Source organism: Trachypithecus francoisi, unplaced genomic scaffold, assembly GCF_009764315.1.
Source record: "Trachypithecus francoisi isolate TF-2019V2 unplaced genomic scaffold, Tfra_2.0 Lachesis_group6, whole genome shotgun sequence".
NCBI lineage: Eukaryota > Metazoa > Chordata > Mammalia > Primates > Cercopithecidae > Trachypithecus > Trachypithecus francoisi.
The window spans coordinates 78608329-78625065 of NW_022681471.1; the positions used below are offsets into that span (position 1 = coordinate 78608329).

The 16737-nt window shown below is 37.4% G+C and overlaps 1 long non-coding RNA gene across 3 annotated transcripts in view; it reads right to left on the bottom strand.

Annotated features, from left to right (window-relative positions):
* LOC117077217 overlaps positions 1 to 16737 on the bottom strand; it is a 94951-nt gene that overhangs the window by 39152 nt on the left and 39062 nt on the right. For 2 of the 3 annotated variants that reach the window (XR_004434701.1, XR_004434703.1), the window contains 2 exons: positions 8179 to 8364; positions 7937 to 8005 (listed from right to left, as the gene is read on the bottom strand). This is a non-coding gene — a long non-coding RNA (uncharacterized LOC117077217). Of the gene's footprint in view, positions 1 to 6971; positions 7400 to 7936; positions 8006 to 8178; positions 8365 to 16737 lie in introns of those variants that run through there. The other variant, XR_004434702.1, reaches the window with a different exon arrangement.

A 16737-nucleotide genomic window follows, 5' to 3' on the forward strand; every position in this document is an offset into this window, starting at 1 on the left:
TTTTCTATTTATGTGAAGAATGTCGTTGGTATTTTGATAGGGATTGCATTGAATCTGTAGAGTACTGGGAGTGGTGTAGACATTTTAACAATATTGATTCTTCCAATCCATGAGCATGGAATACTTTCTCCATATTTTGGTGTCCTCTTCAATTTCTTTCATCAGTGTTTTATAGTTTTCATTATAGCAATCTTTCACTTCTTTGGTTAATTTGAGGTGTTTAATTTTATGTGTGGCTATTGTAAATGAGATTACTCTTTCAATTTCTTTTTCAGATTGTTCAATGCTGGCATACAGAAATGCTACTGAATGTTGTTATGTCGATTTTGTATCCTGAAACTTTACTGAATTTTTCATCATTTCTAGTAGATTTCTTGTGGAATTTTAAGGTTTTTCTAAATATAAGATCATATCATCTGCAAACAAGGATAATTTGATTTCTTCCATTCCAATGTAGATGCCCTTTATATCTTTCTCTTGTCTCATTGCTCCAGCTAGGAATTCCAGTAATGTGTTGAATAACAGTGGTGACAGTGGGCATCCTTGTTGTGTTCCAGAATCTAGAGGAAAATCTTTCAGATTTTCCCCATTTAGTATGAAACCAGCTGTGGGTCTGTCATATATGGCTTTCATTATCTTGAGATAAGTTCCTTCTATCCCCTGTTCTTTTGCAGGTTTCATCATGAAGTGATGTTGAATTTTATCACCTGCTTTTTCTGCATCAATTGAAATGACCATATGTTTTTTATCCTTCATTCTGTTGATATGATGTACATCATTGATTGATATGTGTATTTTGAACTATTCTTACATCCCAGAGATAAACCCAATTTGGTCATGATGAATGATCTTTCTAATACATTGTTGAATTCAGTTTGCTAGAGTTTGTTGAGGATTTTTGCACCAACGCTCATCAACAATATTGACCTCTAGTTTTCTTTTTTTTGATATGTCTTTATCAGGTTTTGTTAGGGTAATACTAACCTCATAGAATGATTGTGGAAGTCTCCCCACTTCCTCTAATTTTTGGAATAGTTTGAGTAGGATTGTTTTTTGTTCTTTAAAGGTTGGGTAGAATTCATCAGTGAAGTCATCAGGCCCCAGGCTTTTCTTTATCGGTAGACTTGTTATTACAGCTTCAATCTCATTACTTGTTATTGATCTGTTCAGGTTTTGGATATCTTTTTTGTTCAAGCTGGGTAAGTTGTATGTGCCTAGTAAACTGTCCATTTCTCCTAAATTTTCCATTTTACTGACATATATAGCTCATCATAGCCACTAATGATCCTCTGAATTTCTGCAGTATCAGTTGTAATGTATCCTTTTTCACTTCTAACTTTATTAGTATCTTCTCTCCTTTTTCTTAGTTTAGCTAAATGTTTGTAAATTTTGCTTAACTTTTCAAAAAAGTAATTTTTTGTTTCCTAGGTCTTTTGTATTGTTTTCTTCATTTCAATTTGATTTATTTCTACTCTGATCTTTATTATCAATTTTATTTTACTAATTTTGGGTTTGGTTTGTACTTGCTTTTCTAGTCCTTTAAGATGAATCACTACATTATTTATTTCAAAGGTTTCCTCCTTTTTAATGCAGACACTTATAGATATATACTCCCCATTAGGACTGCTTTTGCTGCATCACATAGGTTTTGGTATGTTGTGTTTCCACTTTCATTTGTTTTAAGACATTTTTCAATTTCCTTCTTAATTTCTTCATTGACCACTGGTCATTCAGGAGCACACTGTTTAATTTCTGTGTAATTTGTATAGTTTCCAAAATTCCTCTTCTTATTGATTACTAGTTTTATTCCATTGTGGTTAGAAAAGATGTTTGATATTATTTCAATTTTTTGAGACTTGTTTTGTGACCTTACTTACGGTCTATCCTTGAGAATGATCCATGTGCTGAGAAAAAGAATGTGTATTCTGCAGCCATTGGATGACATGTTATATAAATATCTATTAGATCCATTTGGCCTACAGTTTAGATTAAGTCTGATTATTTTTGTTGGTTTTCTGTCTGGAAAATCTGTCCAGTGCTGGAATTGGGGTGTTGAAGTCTCTAGCTATTATTTTATTGAGGTCTGTCTCTCTCTTTAGCACTAATAATATTTGCTTTATATACCGGGATGCTCCAGTGTTGGGTGCATATACACTTAAATTGTTACATCATCTTGTAGAATTGACCCCTTTATCATTTTATAGTGATCTGTGTTTCTTCTTATAGTTTTTGTCTTCAAATCTATTTGGTCTGATGTAAGTATAGCTATTCCTACTCCTTTTTTGTTTCCATTGACATTGAATATCTTTTTCCATCCCTTCATTTTTGGACTATGTGTGTCTTTATAGGTAATGTGTGTTTCATGTAGGCAACCGATCAATGGATCTTCTTTATTCATCCAATCAGTCTCTCTACATCTTTTGATTCAGGAGTTTAGTCCATTTACATTTGATGTTATTATTGATAAATAAGAACTTACTCATGTCAGTTTGATATTTGTTTTCTGTTTGTTCTGTGATTTTCCCTTTCTTCTTCCTTTTCTTGCTGTCTTTCTTTACTGAAGGTGACTTTCTCTGGTGATATAATTTATTTTATTTAATTTTTTTTTGTATCCATATGTTTTTTAGTTCAAGGTTTACCATTAGGATTGCAAAACTATCTTATAATCCATTATTCTAACCTGATAACTACTTAATGGTCTTGGCATTAAAAAAAAAAAAAGCAAAAAGAAAATTAATAGAAACTCTATTACTTAACTTTGTCCCCCTGTTTTTAATATTTTACTGTTTTATTGATATTATACTGTCTACGTCTTAAAAAGTTTTTAGTTATTATTTACGATTGACTCATCATTTAGTCTCTCTACTTAAGACATGAGTAGTTTACACACCACAGTGACATGTTATAATATTCTGTGTTTTTCTGTGTACTTACTATTACCAGTGAGTTTTGTACCTTCAGGTGATTACTTATTGCTTATTACCATCTTTTTCTTTCTAGTTGAATTACTCCCTTTAGCATTTCTTGTAGGACACGTCTGTTATTGATTAAATCCCTTAGCTTTTATTTGTCCAGGTTTGAAGGATATTTTCACCAGATATACTATTCTAGGGTGAGAGTTTTTTCCCTTCTGCACTTTTAATACATCATGCCCTCTCTCCTGGCCTGTAAGGTTTCCACTGAAATGTCTGCTGCCAGATATTTTGACATTCCATTGTATGTTAATTGTTTCTTTTCCCTTGCTGCTTTTAGGATTTTTTCTTTATCCTTGACCTTTAGGAGCTTGATTATTAAATACCTTGAGTTAGTCTTCTTTCAGTTAAATCTTCTTGGTGTTCTATAAACTTCTTGTACTTGGATATTAATATCTTTTTCTAGGTTTGAGACTTGTCTGTTATTATCTCTTTGAATAAACTTTCGGCCCTATCTCTTTCTTTCTCTACCTCTTCGTTAAGGTCACTAGATTTGGCCCTTAGAGGATATTTTCTAGATCCCATAGGTGTGATTCATTTTTTTTCTTTTGTTTCCTCTAAATATGTACTTTCAAATAGCCTGTCTTCAAGCTCATTACTTTTTCTTCTGCTTCGTCAATTGTGCTGTTGTGAGACTCTGAAGCATTCTTGAGTATGTCAACTGAATTTTTGAGCTCCAGAGTTTCTGCTTAATTTTTAAAAATTATTTTAATTGCTTTGTTAAATATATCTGAGATAAATCTGCATTCCAACTCTGTGTTATCTTCCATTTCTTGCAGTTTCCTCAACACAGCTATTTTGAATTCTCTGTCTGAAAGGGCATGTATCTCTGTTTATTGGGATTAGCCCCGGTGGCTTATTTAGTTCCCCTGGTGAGGTCATGCTTTCTTGGGTAGTGTTGATGCTAGTATATGTTCTTTGGTGTCTGGGTATTGAAGAGTTAAGGATTTATTGTAGTCTTCACTGTCTGAGTTTGTTTGTTCTTTTCCTTCTTGGGGAGGCTTTCCAGATATTTGAAAGTACTTATGTGTTTTGTTCTAATCTGTATCTGCTTTTGTGGGAAACCCAAGCCCAGTAACACAGTGGTTCTTGCAGACTTACAGAGGTACTGCCTTGACGGTCTTGGACAAGACCCAGAAAAATTCTTTGGATTACCAGGCAGATGCTTGTTCCTTTCCCTTTCTTCCACACAGAGTCTCTTTCTGCACTCTGAGCCACTTATAGGTGGGAGTAGAGTGACACTAGCACCCCTGTGGCCACCATCACTATGACTGTGCTAGGTCAGACCTGAATCCAGTACAGCACTAGGTCTCACCCAAGGCCTGATGTAACCACTCCTTGGTTACTGTCTATGTTCACTCCAAGCTCTGCAGCTCTTTAATCAGAAGGTGGCAAAGCAATCCAGGCCAGGCCTACATCCTTCCCTTCAGGGCAGTGAGGTCCCTCAGGTCCCAGGTGGGTCCAGAGGTGCTATCCCGGTGTCAGGGACTGAAGTAAAAAACCTTAGACGTCCATCTAGTGTTCTCTTGTACTGCCACTGAGTTGGCATTCAAATCACATGACACAGTCATTATGTAAAGTGAAATAAGCCAGGAACAGAAAGAGAAACATCACACGTTTTCACTTATTTGTGGGATCTAAAATTCAAAACAATTGAACTTGTAGAGATAGAGAGTAGAAGGATGGTTATCAGAGGTTGAGAAGGGTAGTAGGGGTTTTTGGGGAAAGTGGGGATGATTAATCGATACAAAAATTAGAAAGAAAGAATGAATGAGCCCTAATATTTGATAGCAAAAAATGGTGACTATAATGAATAATAATTTAATTGTACATTTTAAATTAATTTAAAAAGTATAATTGGATTGTTTTAACGCAAAGGATAAATGCTTGAGGGTATGGATGACCCATTTTCCATGATGTGACTATTGTGTCTTACATGCCTATATCAAAATATCTCATGTACTCCATTACTATATACACCTACTATGTACCCAAAAAAATTAAAAATTAAAAGAAAATTCCTCCAAAGAGTTGTCTATTCTCCATGTCTCCATACCATGTATTGTCACTCTCTTGTCACACTTCAATCAATCTTTGATTTCAAGCCTCCAACTGAAATCTCTCTCACTAAGGTCACTGATAATCTCCATATTGTCAAATCCTATAGTCAATCCTCAAATCACATCTAGTTTGATCGCTCAGCAACATTTGTGACAATTGATTTTGCCCTCATTCTGGAAATACTTCACTTGTATTTCGTGACAATAATTTCTTCTTATGTTCCTCCTACCTTACCAGCTACTCATTCTCATCTCTTTCACTCGATTCTTTTCCTTCCTGAATTTGAAATGTTGGAATGTGCCAGAGCTGGTCCTTGGACTCATTCTCTATCTATACTTATTCACTAAGTCATTGTACTGAGTCTCACAGCTGTATTTACAACTTATAATCTGATGACTTCCAAATGTATATCTCCATCCTTGAAATACATACTTGTAAATCCAACTTTGTAATAGACATTATCACTCACATATCTCAAACTTAACAAACTCTTAATTCCCAGCCCTAGTCCTGCAAAACCTGGTCTTCCTCCATTGTCTCCCTTCTTGGTAGATGCTGCCACCACTAACTTTGTTGCTTAGGATAAAATCCTTGGAACGACCCTTGAATCTCTTTCTCTCGCATCCAAAATGCAATCCATCACCAAATCTTGTTACTTTCACCATTAATATATATCCAGAATCTCTGGAACAAGATATTGTAAACTTTCTTTTCCATGCTACCATCCTCTAAATTCAAGTAAATACTGTGGAAATTACTGAACAGAAAAAATAAAAGGACTCTGAAATATGGTAAGAAACTATATGAGTTAGCAACCTAAAGATTTGAGGAATAAGAATGCTATGATTTCCCTGAGTTTTCTTTTTACCTCCTAAATATCTCAGACTAGGCACTGGGGACACCTGCAATCCAGAACTGCCAACAGGCATAAACAACAAAAACAAAAACAAACTTAACCTTGCTTTCTCTGATCTATCTTCTGATAAAAAGCCCAACAGAGACCTAGCGGACAGCCCCAACTCCTGTTCTACAACCAAAGTACCTGAGAATAACCTGATTTGCACAGAGAGGCATCTGCAAAGCTCCTGGAAAATCCAGCTTCCACCCACAACGAGGTAATCAGCAGGTGAGCTAATCTGCCCACATAAGTAGTTTCAGAACCCTGATGGGCCATTTTAACTCCTGATACACAACTAGGACACTGACAGCTCACAGGAGTAGCAGTGAAGCTCCAGCAGTCCAACCCAACACTTGTAGTGCTCAACACCTGTAGTGCTTGCAGACTAAACACCTGTAGTGCTTGTAGGCTGGTCTACCTGCTGTGGAAGCAGAGAAGGGCTGGTCCACCCAATTTCCATTCCAAACCCAGGGCACCATCATCTCTTAGTCCTCTATTAATTGGCACAAGAAGACTCAGTCCCAGTAGCTTCTGCCTCAACCCCTACAGGATAATGTGGCTCTATGACACTAGGTGGCCCAGCAGAGTGCTTTGTGCCATGGCAGATGGCACTAATAGGGAATAAATGGAACTGAAGCACCATCAGAAAGACAAAACACATCAGAATGGCTCTGAAAACTAAATTGTCATTAGACCTAAAAACCACAAAAATAGGCCAGAACCTATATTCTAAACCTAAACAGGATCACTGCTTGCTAAAATAGATTTAAGAATCAAGAATTCCTAAAATAGTAACCAAAATATCCATGATAAAATGGAAAATCATTCCTTATGCAAAGAACTAGGAAAACTACAATTTGACTGAGAAAACATAATTAACTGATATTAATACCAAGATTATTCTGAAGTTGGAGTCAACTGATAAGAAAATTAAAACTGCTCTCATAAAAATGCTTCAACAAGTAATTAAAAATATCTTTAAACAAATGCAAACAGAATATCTCAACAAAGATATAGCAGTTATTTATTTTTATAAAAGAACCAAATGTAAATTATAAAAATAAAAAAAATACAAATAGCCAAAATAAAATTTAAAACTTATCAGATGGACTCAATACTAGATTAGAGGTGAGGAACAGAATCAATGAAGTTAAAGACATATCAACAAAACTTATTCAATCCAAACAAAGAGAAAATATCATGAAAAAGAACAAAAAGAAGATAGTCTCAGGGATCTGTGGAACAATAACAAAAGACAGGACCACTGTCTGTTATTATCAGAATCCCAGTAGGAGATGAGAAACAATGTGGGGCTGAAATAGTAGTTAAATAATAACAAGAAACAGGGGTAACAAGCCAGGCATGGTGGCTCATTCCTGTAATCCCAGTGCTTTGGAAGATTGAGTGGAAGAATTGCTTGAAGCCAGGAGTTTGAGACCAGCCTGGGCAACATGTTGAGACCTGATACCTACAAAATGAAACAAAAATCAGCCAGGCATGGTGGCACATGCCTACAGGGTCACATGAGCCTAGGAGTTCAAGGCTGCAGTGAGCTCTGATCGCACCACTGCACTCCAGCAGCCCCTAGGTGACAGAGCAAGACCTTGAAGAAAGAAAAAAGAAAAGAAAGAAAGAAAGAAAGAAAGAGAAAGAAAGAAAGAAGAAAGAAAGAAGAGAAAGAAAGAAAGAAGAAAGAAAGAAAGAGGGAGGGAGGGAGGGAGGAGGGAGGGAGGGAGGGAGGAAGGGGGGAAGGAAAAAGGAGAAGAAGAAACAAAAGTAACAAAAAGAAAACAAATAATAAAATAGAGACTGGTGATGTCAGGAAGATGGCAGAATAGAAAGTCAGAAAACTTCCTTCCCCCAAAGGAGACACCAATTCAACAAGCAAAAATACACAGATCAATTCCCTTCAAGAGAAATCCAGAAACTAGTTAAAAGGCTCCTGCATCACAGACAAGCTAAAACCAGCCACACTGAAGCTGGTAGGAAAATTAATGGTACTCACTCGCCATGGTCTCTCTGCCCAGCTTAGTATAGCATGATCAGCAGAAAACTCCCAATTCTTGGCTTCTTCCTAGAGAGAAAAAGAAGAAGGCTGAAACATATGTCCAACATGAAGACTTTTTCGGGGGAAGGCTGAGGAAATAATTTCTGTCTTCCCTGTATCTGGAGACTCGTGAAAAAGTGTGCTAGGTTGAAGGCTACTGAGAACAAGGGCAAAAGTTTAGACAAAAAGCACTCACTCACCATACTCCCTCCTCCCAGGTCAGCATAGAACGAGAGGGTAAAACTCCCAACTCTCAGCTTCTCTCTAGGAAGGGAAAAAGTTGTGGCATGTGTCCCACATTCTGTCTTTTTTGGGGGAAATGGGTTTCTGTCTCATCGCTCTCAGAAGGTGGACAGGGCTGGCATACTCTAGATGTCTGGGGGATGCTGAAAATAAAAGAAATGTAAGTGATTTGCTGTTATTCCACAGGACATGCAGTAGAGAAGACAGATGTTAACACAGCTCAAAGGCTTCTCCTTCAGGGAGGGGAGACAGAAGAGTAAAGTGTGTGTTTAACATTATAGCTTTTTGGGGTCTGACCAAGAAACTTGTTTTACTTTAAAACAGACTTTAATTTATTTTACTAGATAAAAAGCACTGATATGGTTCAGTACACTCTAGAAACTTGGGAGAAACTAAGAACTAAAGGGAGATGTGAACTAATAAATCTCTTTAATTAAAAATTTCCATATACAAGTCCAGAGAAGAAATATACACATAAAATGTCTGAAAGGACCCTCTAATTAGGCTGATTTGTGAAGGTCTTTCCTTGCACAAAGCCAGCCTATAAAGATTTGGAGAGGTGGTCATTTTCTTAAATGCATGGATCCAACATAAAGGTACAAAGCAAACAAGGAAACAAGAAAACACGACACAAAGCCAAAACAACAAATAAGTCTCCAGGAACTGACCTTAAAATAAAGGAGATATATGAATTATTTGACAAACAATTCAAATATCCATCATAAAGATGCTCAACAAGCTCAGAATATGATACATAAATAAAATGAAAATAACAAATCAACTGAAAACATAAAAGGAGCCTAACAGAAAATTACGAGTTAAAGAATACAATAAGTGAACTGAAAAATTCACTAGACAGTTTCAACATCACACTTGATCAACCAGAAGAAAGAAGCCACAAACTTGAATACAGGTAATTTGAAATTATTAGTCAGAGAAACAAAAATAATAAAAAAGAAGTGCAGAAAGTCTAAAAGGACTTATGGGACACAATCAAGTGGATCAATATATGCATTATGATATTAAAAGAAAAAGAAGAGACATAAAGGGACAAACATTTATTTAAAGAAACAATGGCCTAAATATCCAAAATCTGGGAAAGAATATGGACATCTAGACTCAAGAAGCCCAACAGAACCCAACTAATAGGAAACCAAAGGACTTCAAACTGACATTATGGCTAATTGTCAAATGTCAAAGACAAGAGAAAATTTTTAAAGAAGAAGTGACTCATGACATATAAGAGAGTCCCATAAAACTATCAGTAGATTTATCAGCAGAAACCTTGCAGGTTAGAAAAGAACGATGTGATAGATTTGAAGTAATAAAATAAAACTGTTAACTAACAATATTATATCCAGAAAAACTGTCTTTCTAAATAGAAAGAGAAATGATCTCCCATATAACAAAAGCAGAAAGAGTTCATGACCACTAGATGTGCCTTATGAAAAAATGCTAAAGTGAGTCCTTTGAAGCTGATATGAAAGGATAACAGAAAACAGCACAAAGACAAATGAAAGTATAACCTCCACTGCTAAAAGTAAACATATGGACAAAACAAAATATTATAATACTGGAGAAGCCGGGCAAGATGGCTGACTAGATGCATCCAGGTGAACCAGCTGCCACTGAGGGACTGGGACAACTGGTGCACTCCTAACAGGTCTTCAGAGGTATGGCACTAAGAGTGGAGGGAGGAAAGACCAGAAGCTTGGCTGAAGGAGGAGGAAGCTGGAAACCCTGCACAGGGCGACAGTGCACTAGGACTTGTTCTTGGCCTCCGACAACTCTGGGAGAATGGGTGAGTTGAACTGGCAAGAAGCAACATGCTCTACAATGGGCTTCTGGAATTCTGGCAGGAGGAGACTCCCTCCCACCATGGACACTTGAGTTGACAGGGAAAGCCATTAGAGAAGTGGTGGGGGCAGCACTCCAGCTGGTGTAGAGCCCAGAGGGTTTGATGTAGGAATGTCTATAGTGAAGTGCAGCCAGGAATGGCCATCTTCCTAGGCTCAACTTGCTTCCATAGGAAACTTTAGTCCTGGGGGAACTGTCCATGCCTGAACTCTACAGAATTTTCCTGCCCATTACACAAAACCAGTCCAATCTGAACACCCCTTGGTCTGCTGGCCTCTCCCAGGGCCTCAGCCTGGCTGGACTTGCTTGCAGTGTGACTTCAGGTGCCCTGGGGGCCTACATTGTAGCTCTTGCACTGGTGAACCATGCCCGACCAGAAAAGAGTTCCAGCAGAGTGACCCCCACAGACACATAACAGCCTGTCCCTTCCCACACTCCACTGCAGCTTCCCATGAGAGCATGGACACCTCCCCCCCACCATTGCTTTGCCACTATGCATATGCATGGACACACGTTGCCTTCTCTGTCCCACCATTGTGTGTGTGTGTGTGTGTGCATGTGCATGTGCCTGTGTGTGTGTGTTTGTGTACGTATACCTTGCACTGCCACTGCTGCAGTGTGATTGCATTATTCCTCCCATCCCCCAACCATATGGCCATTGCAGTCAGAGTCTTTGCAGGCACAGAGCCTGTTAGCACCACTCCTATCAGCATCTTGTCTCTGGGCTAACACTGCCACTGGAGTAAAACTAGGCTTAGAAAACAAATGACACTCTGCCACCCTGAGAGGCCACCTCTACCTGTGTGAATGTGCACAGGGGGCACACACAGTACTGCTTCTGCCAATACCCCACCTCTGTGCTGACAACAACACTGGCATGACGAGGTGCACAGTAACAAGTAGGGGTCCCCCCCAGTGCCCAAGCCATGCTACCTCCTCTGCTTCTGCAAACACTCATATGGAGGCCTGCACCCTGACACCTGCTAATGCCTTGTGGTAGCCAACAAGCATGTTGCTGCTGCCACTGCTCCTAGGACATGTGAACAAGAACAGATCTCACTGCCACAGCCCGATGAAATTCTTTGGCTGCCGCCACCCATCAGAGTGAGCCCTGCCCCCTAATATCTTCATAAACAAAGCAAGTTGACTGTACCCACCAAATACCACAAACTATCAAGGTCATCAAATAGGATAAGAGGAAAACAATTCATCAGGACAGCAACCTCAAAGAATAAAGGAACATTAGCCCATAAAGATGAGAAAGAACCAGCACAAGAAACCTGACAGCTCAAAAAGCCAGAGTACTTTCTTTCCTACAAATTATCACAATAGCCTTCTAGCAAGGTGTCTGAACCAGGCCAAGATGGCTGAAATTACAGAAACAACATTAGAAATGTGGACTGGAATGTTACAGAAACTGACAGGCAAAATAGCCAGCATAGAAAACAATATAACTAATCTGATAGAGCTGAAAACACACGCTACAAGAATTTCATAATGCAATCACAAGAATTAATAGCAGAATGGACCAAGAGGAAGAAAGAATCAGAGCTTCAAGACTGCCTTTCTGAAATAAGATAGTCAGAAAAGAATAAAGAAAAAAGAATGAAAATGAATGAACAAAACCTCTGAGAAATACGAGATTATGTAAAGAGACCAAATCCATAACCCATTGGTGTCCCTGAGATGAGGAGAATGGAAGCAACTGGGAAATTATATTTCAAGATATCATCCATGAGAACTTTCCCAATTTAGCTAGGGAGGCCAATATTCTAATTCAGGAAATGCAGAGATCCCATACAAGATAATTCACAAGAAGATCATCATCAAGACACATACCCAAGGTCAAAATGAAGGAAAAAATGTTAAAGACAGTTAGACAGAAAGGTCAGGTCACATACAAAGAGAAGTCCATCAGACTAACAATGGACCTCTCAGCAGGAACCCTACAAGCCAGAAGAAAATTGGGAGCCAATATTCAACATTCTTAAAGAAAAGAAATGTCAATCAAAATTTTCATATCCAGCAAAACTAAGCTTCATATGCTAACAAGAAATAAGATCCTTTCCAGAAAAGCAAATGCTTAGGGAATTTGTTACCACCAGACCTGCCTTACAAGAGCTCCTGAAGGAAACACTACAAATCAAAAGGAAAGATCATTACAAGCCACTTCAAGAACACATTTAAGTACATAGACCAGTGACAACAAAAAGCAACCACAAAAACAAGTCTATATAATAACTAGCTAACATAATGACAGGAGAAAATCTACACATAACAATATCAACCTTGAATGGAAATGGGCTAAATTTCCCAACTAAAAGGCACAAGTGGGCTGGATAAAGAAGCAAGGCCCAATGGTATGCTGTTTTCAAGAGATCCATCTTCCATACAATGACATCCATAGGCTCAAAATAAAGGATGGAGAAAAATCTACCAAGAAAATGAAAAACAGAAAAAAAAAGCAGAGGTTGCAATTCTAATTTCAGAGAAAACAGATTTCAAATCAACAAAGATCAAAAAGGACAAAGAAAGGCATTATATAATGGTAAAGGGTCCAATTTAGCAAGAAGATCTAACCATCCAAACTCTATATGCACCCAACACAGGTGCATTCACATTCATAAAGCAAGTTCCTTGAGACCTATGAAGAGACTTTGTTTCACACACAATAATAGTGGGAAACTTCAACACCCCACTGCCAATATGAAAAAAAATCATTGAGGTTAAAAAAATTACAAAAAATGGCCGGGCGCGGTGGCTCAAGCCTGTAATCCCAGCACTTTGGGAGGCCGAGACGGGCGGATCACGAGGTCAGGAGATCGAGACCATCCTGGCGAACATGGTGAAACCTCGTCTCTACTAAAAAATACAGAAAACTAGCCGGGCGAGGTTGGCGGGCGCCTGTAGTCCCAGCTACTCGGGAGGCTGAGGCGGGAGAATGGCGTAAACCCGGGAGGCGGAGCTTGCAGTGAGCTGAGATCTGGCCACTGCACTCCAGCCTGGGGGACAGAGCGAGACTCCATCTCAAAAAAAAAAAAAAAAAAAATTACAAAAAAATTCAGGACTTGAACTCAACACTTGACCAAATGGACCTAAAACACATTTACAGAACTCTCTACCAAAAGACAACAGAGTATGGATTCTTTTCATTGCCACATGATACATACTTTAAAATCAACCATGCAATGGACATAAGACAACCCTCAGCAAACAAAAAACAAAAACAAAAACAATACAGAAATCAAACCAACCACACTGTTGGACCACAATGCAATAAAAATAGAAATCAAGGCAAAGAAAATTGCTCAAAATCATACAATTATATAGAACTTAGACAAGTGACTCCTGAACCACTCTTGGGTAAATAATCAAATTAAAGAAGACATCAAGAAATTCTTTGAAACTGATGAGAACAAAGACACAACAAGCCAGAATCTCTGGGACACAGCTAAGGCAGTGTTAAGAAGGAAATTTATAGCACTAAACACCACATTGAAAAGTTAAAAAGATCTCAAATTAACAACCTAACATCACAATTACAAGAATTACAGATGCAAGAGAAAACCAATTGCAAAGCTAGCAGAAGACAAGAAATAACCAAAGTCAGAGATGAAATAAAGGAGATTGAGACACAAAAAAACATACAAAACATCAATGATCCCAAAGGTTGAAGAAACTAGACCAACCAGTAGCTACATTAATAAAGAAAAAAAGAAAAGATCCAAATAAATACAATCAGAAATGGCAAAGGGAACTTTACCACTGACCTCACAGAAATAAAAATATCCATCAGGGGCCACTATGAACAACTCTATGCACATAAACTAGACACTGTAGAAGAAATCGATAAATTACTGAACACATACAAACTCACAAGACTGAAAATAAAAAAGACATTGAATCCCTGAAAGATCAATGAGCTCTGAAATTTAATTAGTAATAAATAGCCTACAAACAAACAAACAAACAGCCCTAATTCACAGTCGAGTTCTAAGATGTACAAAAAAAAAAAAAAAAAAAAAATCTGTACCACTCCCACAAAAGCTGTTCCAAAAATTAAGAACATGAGACTCATCCCCAACTCATTATATGAGGCCAGCATCATCCTGATGCCAAAGCCTGGCAGAGACACAAAAAGTAAAACTTCAGGCCAATATCCTTCATGAACATAGATGCAAAAGTCTTCAACACAATACAGGCAAACTGTATTCTGAATCCAGCAGCACATCAAAAAGTGAATCCATCATGATCAAGTAGGCTTCATCCCTGGGATACAAGGTTGGTTCAACACATGCAAATCAATCCATGCAATTCATCACATAAAAAGAACTAAGGACAAACATCACATGATTATCTGAATAGATGAAGAAAAGGCTTTCAATAAAATTCAACATCGCTTTATGTTAAAAACTCTCAATAAAGCAGGAGGACACAGGCCTGGCTTGCTTTGCCACCTGTTGACTTCAGAACCCCAGGGCCTTCAGGAAACTGAAAGAAAATCAAGATAACACAGAGAAGGAATTCAGAATTCTATCAGATATATTTAACAGAGATTGAAATAATTAAGGATAATCAAATGGAAATTCTGGAGCTGTAAAATGCAATTGGCATACTGAAGAAAGCATCAAAGTCCTTCAGTAGCAGAACTGAAGGATTAGTGATTAGAAGAGAGAATTAGTAAGCTTGGACACAGGTTATTTTAAAATACACATTGAGAGGATACAAAAGAAAAAAGAATAAAAAATGATGAAACACGCCTACAAGATATAGAAAATATCCTCAAAGGGGTAAATCTAAGAGTTATTGGCCTTAAAGAGGAGGTAGAAAAAAAGACAGGGGAAGAAAGTTGATTCATAGGGATAATAACAGAGAACCTCTCAAACCTAAAAAAAGATACTGTTATCCAAATACAAGAAGTTTATGCAGCACCACGCAGATTTAACCCAAAGAAGACTATCTCAAGGCATTTAATAATCAAACTCCAAAGGTAAAAAAATAAAGAAAAATTCCTAAAAGCACAAGAGAAAAGAAACAAATAATATACAATGGAGCTCCAATACATCTGACAGCCGACTTCTCGGGGAAACCTTACCGGCCAGGAGAGAGTAGCAAGATATATTTAAAATACTTAAGGAAAAAAAAAGTTTATCTTAGAATAATATATCTGGCCAAAATATCCTTCAAGCATAAAGAAGAAAAGAATACTTTCCCAGAAAAACAAAAGATGAGAGGTTTCATCAACACAAGACATTCTCCAAGAAATGTTAAAGGGAATACTTCAACTAGAAAGAAAAAGATGCTAATTAGCAATAAATAATCACCTGAAGGTACAAAATTCGCTGGTAATATTAAGTACACAGAAAAACACAGACATTGTCATTGTGGTGTGCAAACTACTCTTATACTAAGTAGAAAGAATGAATGATGAACCAATTGAAAGTAATAACTTCAACAACTTTTAAGACAGACAGTACAATAAGATATCAATAGAAGCAGCATAAAGATAAAAAGCAGGGGGACAAAGTTAAGACATAGAGTTTTTGTTACTTTCCTTTTTGCTTGTTTGTTTTTTTTACGCAGAGTGTTAAAACAATGAATTATACGATAATATTTCCAAGCCTCATGGTAACCTCAAACCAAAAATCATATAATGGATACACAAAAAATAAAAAGCAACAAAGTAAGTCATATCACCAGAGAAAAGAAACTTCACTAAAGGAAGACAGGAAGCAAAGAAGCAAGAGTAGACCAGAAAACAACCAGAAAACAACAAAATGGCAGGAGTTCTTACTTATCAGTAATAACATTGAATGTAAAGGGACAAAACCCTCCAATTAAAAGAAATAACCTAGCTGAATGAGAAAAAAAAAAAAAAGACACACTGATCTGTTCACAAAACAAGTCTTAACACACACACACACACACACACACACACACACAAAGTAATATCAAGCATCTTCTCTGATCACAGTGGAAAACTAGAAACCAATAACAAGAGAAATTTTGGAAATTACACAAATAAATGAAAATTAAACAAGGCCACTGAATGACCAGTAGTCAATGAAGAAATTAAGAAAAAAAATGAAAAATGTCTTGAAACAAATAATAATGGAACATAACATACCAAAACTTAAGGGATACAGCAAAAGCAATATCAAGAGGGAAGTTCATAGTACAAATGCTTACATCATAAAAAAGAATAAACTTCAAATGAACATTCCAGTGATGCATCATAAAGAACTACAAAAGCAAGTGCAAACCAAATGCCAATTAGTAGAAGAAAAGAAACAATGAAGATCAGAGTAGAAATGAATGCAATTGAAATAAAAAAAAAAAAAAGATCAATGAAACAAAAAGTTGATTTTTTGAAAAATTAAACAAAATTGAAAAACCTTTAGCCAGACTAAGGAAAAAAGAGTGAAAATGCAAATAAATAATATCAGAAATGGGATCTGGCAAGACGGCTGAATAGGAACAGCTGCGGTCTGCAGCTCCCAGTGAGACCAACGCAGAAGGAGGGTGATTTCTTCATTTCCAATTGAGGTACATGGTTCATGTCATTGGGACGGGTTAGACAGTGGGTGCAGCCCACAGAGGGTGAACAGAAGTAGGGTAGGGCCTCACCTCACCTAGGAAGCTCAAGTGCTGGTGAACTC